Source organism: Aquarana catesbeiana, linkage group LG06, assembly GCF_042186555.1.
Source record: "Aquarana catesbeiana isolate 2022-GZ linkage group LG06, ASM4218655v1, whole genome shotgun sequence".
NCBI classification, from domain to species: Eukaryota; Metazoa; Chordata; class Amphibia; order Anura; family Ranidae; genus Aquarana; species Aquarana catesbeiana.
The window spans coordinates 287,802,907-287,813,800 of NC_133329.1; positions in this window are offsets into that span (position 1 = coordinate 287,802,907).

A 10,894-nucleotide genomic window follows, 5' to 3' on the forward strand; every position below is an offset into this window, starting at 1 on the left:
TAATTCGCAAAGAAAGGAGTCTGGTTGATGGCAGAGTGTAGGGAGTTGTTATACGAGAATTCAGCGACTGGTAACAAGGACACCCAGTCGTCTTGCGTAAATACAGAAAAACAACGGAGGTATTGCTCCAGCGTCTGGTTAGTTCTTTCTGTCTGGCCGTTCGTCTGAGGGTGGTAGGCCGAAGAGAACGCCAATTCAATTTCCAAAGCGGCACACAGTGCTCTCCAAAACCGGGAGGTAAATTGAACACCCCGGTCGGATACAATATTCGCGGGCACCCCATGTAACCTTACTACTTCCTTGGCGAATATCTTCGCCGTTTCTACGGCTGTGGGAGTACCCTTCATAGGGATGAAGTGTGCCATCTTGGATAGCCTATCGATCACCACAAAGATGGTTGAGAAACCTTCAGAGGGGGGTAACTCCACAATGAAGTCCATTGATAGCATTCTCCAAGGTCTGTCAGGAATCGGTAAGGGTCTCAATAAACCCCAGGCCTTTGAGCGGTTGCATTTATTCCGGGCACAAGTGCGGCAAGAACCCACATACCTCTTACAGTCCTCCAGGAGACATGGCCACCAAAAGGTGCGTAGCACCAATTCTGAGGTTTTCCGGGCTCCGAAGTGACCCGCCAGCTTGTGGTCATGACATAGTTCCAGTACCAGTACCCTACATCTTTCAGGTACAAAAATCTTGCCTTCATGCCAAAGCAACCCATCGCTTAAACTGGTTCCAGTAGGTAGAGGAATTTCAGAGGAGGCCTGTTTAATCCTGGAAATTAAATCTCCCTGGAGAAGTAAGAAACTACCTGCAGGCAAAATAGTATCAGGAGGAGTACTTTCCTTGGAGTCGTGAAACATTCGTGATAGGGCATCAGGTTTTCCATTCTTGGATCCGGGCCTGTACGTGATATGAAAGGAGAAGCGAGAAAAAAAAAGTGCCCATCTAGCCTGTCGTGGTCTGAGTCGCTTGGCTGCTCTTAGGTATTCCAAGTTCTTGTGGTCGGTAAAGATGAGAACCGGATGTACCGCACCCTCTAGTAGATAGCGCCATTCTTCCAAAGCCGCTTTGATGGCCAACAGTTCCCGGTCTCCGACATCATAATTTTTCTCAGATGACGAGAGTTTACGGGAAAAGAATGCTACAGGAAACAAGAGGGCCTTGGGGCCCTGACGTTGAGAAAGTACTGCCCCCACTGCGATCTCAGAAGCATCCACTTCCAGCACAAACGGTAACGCAGGGTCCGGGTGCTTGAGAATAGAAGCAGAAGTAAACAGTCCCTTTAATTTCTCGAACGCTGCCTGTGCTCGGGACGACCAACAGAATCGTGCCCCCTGTCTAGTAAGTTCCGTTATTGGTGCAATGATCTTAGAGAAGTCTTTAATAAATTTCCTGTAGAAGTTGGAAAATCCTACGAAACGTTGGACCCCTTTCTTGTCTGTAGGAGCAGGCCAGTCCAGGATGGCCGATACTTTTTGTGGGTCCATCTTGATTCCTTCAACAGAAATAATGAGTCCCAAGAACTGGATACTCTGGCGTTCGAACTCACATTTATCCAGTTTAGCGTATAAGCCATGTTGCCTGAGCCGGACGAGAACATTCCTGACATGCCTGCGATGATCCGCCAAAGAAGAGGAGAAGATGAGTATGTCGTCCAGATAAACGATAACGTAGAGGTCCAGGATATCTCTAAAGATGTCGTTCACAAAGTGCTGGAACGTAGCTGGGGCATTACAAAGACCGAAGGGCATGACCTGGTACTCGAAATGCCCGAAACGAGTGCGAAACGCAGTTTTCCACTCGTCACCCTCTCGGATGCGGATTAAGTTGTAAGCACCCCGGAGATCCAATTTAGTAAAGATTCTGGCAGTGCCCAGCCTTTGGAATAACTCAGGTACCAGAGGGAGCGGGTAGCGATTTTTAATCGTTATCTTATTCAATTCGCGGTAATCGATACATGGCCGCAGGGAATGATCCTTCTTTTCCACAAAAAATAAGCCCGCACCGGCCGGGGAGGTAGACAGGCGGATAAATTTCTTTTTCAGATTTTCATCTAAGTACTGCTTCAGGGTGCCCAGCTCCTGCTCAGTCAGGGGGAAGATCCGGCCAAAAGGTACCTCGGTTCCAGGAAGCAATTCGATTGGGCAGTCGTAGGGCCTGTGTGGAGGTAGCAATTCTGCCCCCTTTTTGCTAAACACATCCGCAAAGTCTCGGTAAGGCTCAGGGATAGCTTGAAGCAGATCAACATCTGGATGTAGACAGAGGAGTTGGGTAACCTCACGGCCTGTCCCTTGCATGCAGTGTTGAAGACAATATCCAGAGAGGAACTCGACATTACCTGAAGCCCAGTTGATTTGGGGGTTGTGCACCTGTAGCCAAGGTATTCCAAGAATGACTGGAAAGAGGGGGGACGAGATGGCGTCCAGACAGAGATATTCATGGTGTTGCTGGCCCATGATGGCTTCTAAGGGGACGGTCTCCTGAGTGACCGGGCCGGAGCGGAGAGCAGAACCGTCAGCAAGATGAACAGCAAGGCTTTGAGTTTTGGTTTGGAGAGGAATGGCATGTTGAGAGGCAAAGGTCCGGTCGATAAAACAGCTGCAGGCTCCAGAATCAATGATAGCTGGGACTTGGATGGCCCTTCCAAGAAGCTGTAAAGTGACAGAAATGGTTAGGTGCGTGCCCATAGTGGGTACAATAGTAGCACAGGTACGAACATCAGAACGACACTTACGCATCTTGTTGGGGCAACCGCTGGCGTAGTGCCCCGATTCCCCGCAGTAGAGGCAGAGGTTGTGTGCCCGCCTACGTGTCTTCTCCTCTGGGGTCAAAGAAGGACGGAATAGACCAAGCTGCATTGGTTCAGGTGCATCATAGGTCGAGGCAGGTGGTGGAGCGGGAGATCTGCTGGGAGGACAGGGTACTTGTGGAATCATCCAGGTGGGACGAAAGGTACTGGTGGTTCTTTCAGTACGTCGTTCTCGCAGTCTACGGTCTATTTGGATGGACAGATTGATAAGCTCTTCCAGGGTCTGTGGTACCCCTACTCGTGCCAACTCATCTTTGAGGGGTTCTGACAACCCCATCCTAAACTGATGGCGCAACGCAGCGTCATTCCACGCCGTGTCAGAACTCCAGCGTCTGAACTCGACGGCATAGTCTTCAGCTGCTCGACGGCCTTGACGAAGGGCCTGTAAGGTGGCTTCCGCGGTGGCAGTGAGCTGGGGGTCTTCGTATAGTTGGGACATGGCTCCAAAGAAGGCCTCCAGACTATCCAAGGCGACTGATTTTTGCTCCAAGAGTCGGTGGGCCCATGTTTGTGGTTCACCAGAAAGTAAGGAAATAACAAAGCCCACCTTAGTGGCTTCCAGGGAGAACGTGCGTGGCTGTAGGGCGAAGTAAAGGTTGCAAGCATTCCGGAAGGCACGATACCTACTTCGGTCTCCGAGAAATCTTTCGGGTACTGGTACTTTTGGCTCAGGAGGTAACATGACCACAGAAGGTGTTGAGGTGGCTGCTGTGGACCTTGGTGGACCGGAAGGTGCGGACAAGGCCTGTACACGTTCTTCCAAGCTGGAATATCACTCTTGTAGGCTTTTCACAGCCTGGGTTAGACCTGCCAGATGTCGGCAAAGTTCATCCATGGGGGAGGCCCCCTGCCCGGACTCGGTCATGGCTGCCTAATACTATCAGGCTCCTACTTACCAGACCGGCGAGTCCTGTCGGGCAGAGGGTAGGCTCCCTTACCCTCCGACTATCGGCCCCCTGGTAGAGTAAACAGGGGGTGCGACAGTACGGAGTGGTATGAAGGCCTGTATGGCTGTCCTGGTATTGCAGTCCGGGTGTCACAGGGTTAACAGCTGGAAAGACTGGAGTAGGCTGGAGCACCTTCACTGAGCTGAGCAGGCAGGTGTGGACAACAGGCAGGAAGTCTGCAGACAGGCTGATAGGATCCCAGGGAGCAGGCAGATGGATGGTCAGGAGGCAGGCCGGGTTTGGCAACAGGCAGACGGCAGAGGTACAGTGGAACAGGCAAGCGGATGGTCAGACAAGCAAAGGTCGGTGCAGGCAGAGTTCAGAGAGAGGTCGGGGAACAAGGCCGGGTCAACAGGTATAGCAGGAACAGACAAGGTACACGGTCAGGCTCTGGAACGACTAGCTGTTGATTAGGCAGCACTGGTCACCAGAACTCACTGGCTTAAATAGGGCTTTTGGCGCCAAACGACGTGCACGCGCGCACCCCGGCACACACAGGCACGCGCGCCCGCCAACGCCCGCGCGCGCGCCCCCGCACACCGGCGTGCACAGTGGAACGATCCTGGACACACACACCGGCGCCGCGAGGAGCCCGCACGGCGAGGTCCGCAGGAACGCGCGCGCCAACGCACCCTGACGCACACCACCGCGGGCGCCCCGCCTGCCGAGGTAAGGACCCTGACAAATACCTTAATGATTGACAATAATATATGCTTAAATGTTCCTTCTTTCATGTAACTATGACAGTTATCCATGCTGTATTACTGTTGTTGTATCGCTATTTGTGACCAATAAATTCTCTTTGACATAACTGGTCCCAAGACAGAGCCTTGGGGTACCCACCTACCACTCCAGACCAGTCTGAGTATATGTTATTTATCACTACCCTTTGGAAAACTGTAACCAGTTTTCTATCCAACAACAAACCTTATCGTCCATGCTTGCAGAACTCAGCTTGTATATTAAGCATTTATGGGGAACTGTATCGAATGCCTTTGTAAAATCCAGATGCACCACATCCACAGGCCTCCCCCTATCTAAATTGCAGCTCACTTCCTCATAAAATGTTAACAGATTGGTCTGGCAAGAACGACCCATTGTAAACCCATGCTGATTACTATTAATGATACTGTTTTCTTCAGCAAATTCTTGGATATAGTCCCTGATGTTAGGCTGACTGGCCTGTAGTTTCCAGGAATGTGTGTCTGGCCTTTTTTGAATATTGGTACAACATTGGCTTTTGTCTAATCAGCTGGTACAATTCCTGTCAGTATGCTTTAGGATTAGGAATAATGGTCTAGCTATTAACCTTCTGAGTTCTCTGAGGACTCTAGGGTGTAAGCCATCTGGTCCTGGTGATTTATATGTGTGTAGCTTATCTAGTCTTTCCTTGACTCCGGCCTCTGTTAGCCACAAGGGTACGTCCTGTGATGTGTTATTACAAATCTTGTCATGGTCAGTATACCACTCCTTTTCCTCTGTAAAAACTGAGGAGAAAAAAGCATTTAGTACAGTTGCCTTCTTTGTGTCATCTGTAACCATCCTCCTATTATCGTCTTTTATGTGGGCAATGTGCTCTGATCTCACTTTTTTACTGTTAATATAACTAAAAAAATCCTTGGGATTTTTTTTTTACTCTCCTCTGCTATGTGTCTCCCGTAGTCTTTTTGACCCACCCTGATTTGGTTCTTACACTTCTTATTGCATTCCTTGTAGTGTTGGAATGCTGACAATGGCCCATGCGCTTTATATTTTTGTAAAGGCCATTTTTTCTCTTTAATAAGACTTTTTACGTTACAATAAGACTTTTTACATTATTCAAATCGTTTATTTGGTGTGACTATCCTTTGGCTTTAAATCAGCATAAATTCTTCTAAGTACATGTAGTGCTTGTGCACACAGTTTTTGAAGGAACTCGGCAGGTAGGTTATTTTAAACATCATGGAGAACTAACCACAGATCTTCTGTGGATGTAGGCTGCCTTAAATCCTTCTGTTCATGTAATCCCAGGGCAGACTTGATGATGTTGAAATCAAAGCCCTGTGGGGGCCAAACCATCATATCCAGAACTGCTAGTTCTTCTTTACGCTGAAGATAGTTCCCAATATCATTGGCTGTGTGTTTTGGGTTGTTGTCCTGCAGCAAAATATATTTGGGGACAGTCATAAGCCTCCCTGATGGTATGGTATGTTGGATAAGTATCTGCCCGTATTTCTCAGCATTAAGGACACCTTCCTAAAACTTTTACACAGTACTGTAATCTCAATGAAATTATCACCCAAAATTTTTTATGGGTCTAAATCAACATTCAAATGCCCACCTCCAGGACAGGCATGAACACAGCTACTTTCTATAGTGGCACACATGCCCTCCCTCCTCACTGGATTTGACTGACAGCGGTAAAAGCCAATGGCTCCCGCTGCTCTCAGCTAAACCTGTGAGAGCGTTAAGAAAGGAGAGAAGTCCTGCAATTGTGTACAGCACTGGATCGATATAGGACTCAGGTAAGTATTTATGGGGGAGAGGGGGAGACAGGAAACAGGCACTGAAAGTTTTTTTTTTACCTCAATGAATAGAATGCATTAAGGTAAAAAAGCCTTATGACTTTAGAACCACTTTCAACATCCAAGGCATCCCACAGCAACAACCCAACCTGGGTTACAACCTCTTCCTCAGAACATATTTTGAGAACCCCCAATAGGTGGAGTGTAAACCTCTTTGTGTGATTTGTTGGAGGTATGTGACCTCCAACACCTGCATTTTGGATCTTCATCCCTGAGTGCAAAGGGCTTAAAACATGGGTACCAGTCAGTACAGTGTTCAGTCTTGTCCATCTGAAACCGGTCACAGACCCTGCTCGAACTGAACCCACGTATGTTCAGATCACTAGCACTGATCACCTCCATACTTAAAAAGCCCTCGTAGAACTCCACCAGTCTAAACAACTTAAGACCATCTCCTTGCTCCCATTTACCTTCAAACTTCTAGAATCCCTAGTCTACAACCATCTTAATATTTACAAGCTTTTCAAAACCTTTCAATCTGGCATTTTCCCACAATACTCCACAGAAATTGACGTACCAATACTCACTAATGACTTTCGAACTGCTCCATGCTTATACTCCAATGCCGTGTACACACGATCGGACATTCTGACAACAAATGTTTGATAGGAGCTTGTTGTCGGAAATTCCGACCGTGTGTAGGCTCCTTCTGACATTTTTTGTCGGAATTTCCAACAAAAATTTGAGAGCTGGTTCTCAAATTTTCTGACAACAAAATCCGTTGTCGGAAATTCCGAGCGTGTGTACACAATTCCGACGCACCAAATTCCACGCATGCTCTGAATCAAGTACGAGACGGAAGCTTTCGGTCTGGTAAAACTAGCGTTCGTAATGGAGATAGCACATTCGTCACGCTGCAATGCGAAAGGAGCGGATTTTCAGGAATTGATTTAGATTCCATAGATCTAAAATGGGTCTGACATCTCGATTTGGTTTTGGTACCATAAACAGGTTTGAATAAAACCCCAAACCTTCTGTGGGAATCTGTATGATCATCCCTTGAGCCAATAATCGGTCTAATGCTTGAAACAGGGATTGCCTTTTCCCTGGATCTTTGGGAACGTTTGATCTGAGAAAACGAGATGGTGGGAACTACTGAAATTCTAGTTTGTATTCTAGACACCGAGGAGATGACCCATCTGTCCTGAATTTCCCTTTGCCAGACTTCTGAGAAATACAGAAGTCTTCCCCCCACTCTGGTGAGGGGGGACGCCTCTTCACGATGAGGCTTTAGTATTCTGCTTTGCAGATTTGCGGCCCCAGGTCTTCTTTTGAGCCTGGACCTGACCCTGAGACTTTCCTCTAGAGTCTGACAGCGGAGGTCATCGCCACTGCCTAGAGGCGGATGCCCCTGGCGCAGGAGAAAGTCAGTTTAAAGGACGTTTAGATTTTCTTTTGACTGGCAAAAGAGTACTCTTCCCACTAGAAATCGTTTGGATATTCTTATCCAAGTCATCCCCAAATAGTCGTTCCCCATGAAAGGGGAAACTAGTCAGAAGCTTTTTGCAAGGTGCTTCAGCTGAACAACTTTTTAACTACAGGGTCCTACACATGTGTATTAGCACGAGCGCAAGGCGGGACGCCTGGTGAATAGTCTTTCATGGTGTCTATGGCAAAAAACATAGCGCTTTAGGTAGTTTGGCCAACTCACAGGCCTGTTGTGCAGGGACCTCCTTAAGGGCTTCTTTGAACTGGTCTTTTAGGGACTTACAGATGACTATAGCAGCGATTGCAGGCTGAGAAACGGCACCTGCCAAAGAAAAAGAGGATTTTAACAGAAATTCCAACTTTTTATCTGTTGGATCTTTAAGCATTTGTGCATTGTCTAGTGGGCAAGTAAAATTTTTATTGATATTGGAAATCGCAGCGTCAACTGCTGGTACTTTCCATCTCTTTGTGAATTTCTCCTCCATGGGATAGAGAACTGAGAATTTCTTTGGAGGGAGAAAATGCTTATCCAGGTGATCACATTAAGCATAAATAAGCTTTTCTATTATTGCATGGACCGGAAACGCATGAAAAGGTTGTAAGGGTTTTAAAGAACCCAAGGAAGAGACCGAACTTTCAACTGACTCTGTTAGGGGCAATATGAAACGAACCATCTCCGTAAGATTTTGTACCATCAATCTCTCAGATTGCGAGGTTGTAAAAGGTTCATCTGTTTCCCCTGCAGAGGAATAATCGGCTTGTCTTTCTACTTGAGGGTAATACCTCATCCTGTGCCCACTGTTCCCTTGGTAAAGGGTTTGAGGTGGGGGAAGGGATTCTAGCACGCTTTATATCCACGTGGGAAGATGCGATTAAAGCCGCTAATCTTCCTTCTAAGCCCTGCAGGGCTGAGGAAAGTGCATCTTCAGTCCTGTATACAGGGGCTGAAGTGTGAGAAGCAGTTGCACCACCAATAGGTTCCAATGACTCACCCTGGCTTGCCATGTCTGGTATCTCCGGAGAGGATGACAGTGTGGAGGCATGACTGGAGTTCCCAGAGCCTGGGGGGTGGAATTTTTGGTACCTCTGTGGTAGATGTGGAAGTCATAATGCTAAGCACAAAAAGCAGAGGCACTTTAAGACAATATACTATTGCTGAGTAATAGTAGTAACTACTACATACAGATCACCTTTTAATGCTGAATAACAATTGTATTTTCCTGTACTGGAAATGCCTGATACACCGCTTACGTGACCCAGCACTCCTGTGTCCTGTGTGACAGCCTCTACTCTTCAGCTGCTCTGATGGAGACTGTTTGTCCTTAGAGCGCCGGTTTTATGAAGAGGTATCAGGTGTGAGCCTGATTATTGCCCAGTGCGCGCACTGTGTGTTCAACGAGGACGCTGTGTTCCGCACACGGCGCCGCCTGCCTTTGCCACACCCCTGAATGCAGACCGAAGGAGGAAGGCTGCAGCCACTATTGAGGCTTCTATTCTTTAAGACAGGTAAAAACAGAAAAGTTTTATTTACATCAACTCTCTGGGTGCTGCTTAAACCCCTACTTTAATAAACCGCCCCGCATATACATATATACAGTTGCAATAAAAAGTATGTGAACCCTTTTGGAATGATATGGATTTCTGCACAAATTGGTCATAAAATGTGATCTGATCTTCATCTAAGTCACAACAATAGACAATCACAGTCTGCTTAAACTAATAACACACAAAGAATTAAATGTTACCATGTTTTTATTGAACACACCATGTAAACAGTCACAGTGCAGGTGGAAAAAGTATGTGAACCCCTAGACCAGGGGTCCTCAAACTTTTTAAACAGGGGGCCAGTTCACTATCGGTCAGACTGTTAGAGGGCCGGACTATAGTTTGGACGCGCTGTGATAAAAGTCTCGCCCTCCTCCTACCTAGACCAGCTTGTGGCTCATTCTATCTCAACACTCCAAATCAGTCAATCATATCTAAGGCACCCCAAAGTGGACCACCCTAACCACAGCATCCCAAAGAACCCCACACTAGCGGGATGCACAGGGGGAGGCAGTGGGGTGGAGGGGGGGCTGCAGAGTGGTCAGAAGGACAGTGGGATGCACAGGAGAACAGTGGGATGGAGAGGGGGACAGTGGGATGGAGAGGGGGACAGTGGGATGGAGAGGGGGAAAGTAGGATGGAAAGGGAGAAAGTAGGATGGAGAGGGGGACTGTGGGATGGACAGGGGGACAGTGGGATGGACAGGGGGACAGTGGGATGGACAGGGGGACAGTGGGATGGACAGGGGGACAGAGGGATGGACAGGGGGACAGAGGGATGGACAGGGGGACAGAGGGATGGACAGGGGGACAGACGGACAGGGGGATTGTGGGACGGGCAGGGGGACAGAGGGAGGGGCAGGGGGACAGAGGGACGGGCAGGGGGACAGAGGGACGGGCAGGGGGACAGAGGGACTGTGGGATGGACAGGGGGACTGTGGGATGGACAGAGGGACTGTGGGATGGACGGGGACAGAGGGACTGTGGGATGGACGGGGACAGAGGGACTGTGGGATGAACAGGGGGACAGGGGGACAGAGGGATGGACAGGGGGACAGGGGGACAGAGGGATGGACAGGGGGACTGTGGGATGGACAGGGGGACTGTGGGATGGACAGGGGGACAGAGGGACTGTGGGATGAACAGGGGGACAGAGGGACAGAGGAATGGACAGGGGGACAGAGGGATGGACAGGGGGACTGTGGGATGGACAGGGGGACTGTGGGATGGACAGGGGGACAGAGGGATGGACAGGGGGACAGAGGGATGGACAGGGGGACTGTGAGATGGACAGGGGGACTGTGAGATAGACAGGGGGACTGTGAGATGGACAGGGGGGCAGAGGGATGGACAGGGGGACTGTGAGATGGACAGGGGGACAGAGGGATGGACAGGGGGACAGAGGGATGGACAGGGGGACAGAGGGATGGACAGGGGGTCACTTACACATACGGACTTGCCTCTGACTGTCTCCCTCACCTCTCGGTTCTCACTTCTTCCTAGTAGGCTGTTCCCTGAAGCCTGCGCTCTCCCTGCTGGACTCCTCTTCCTCCTCGCTGTCCTGGGACAAGGCGAGCGTCCCCTCCGCGCTTCCTATCTGCC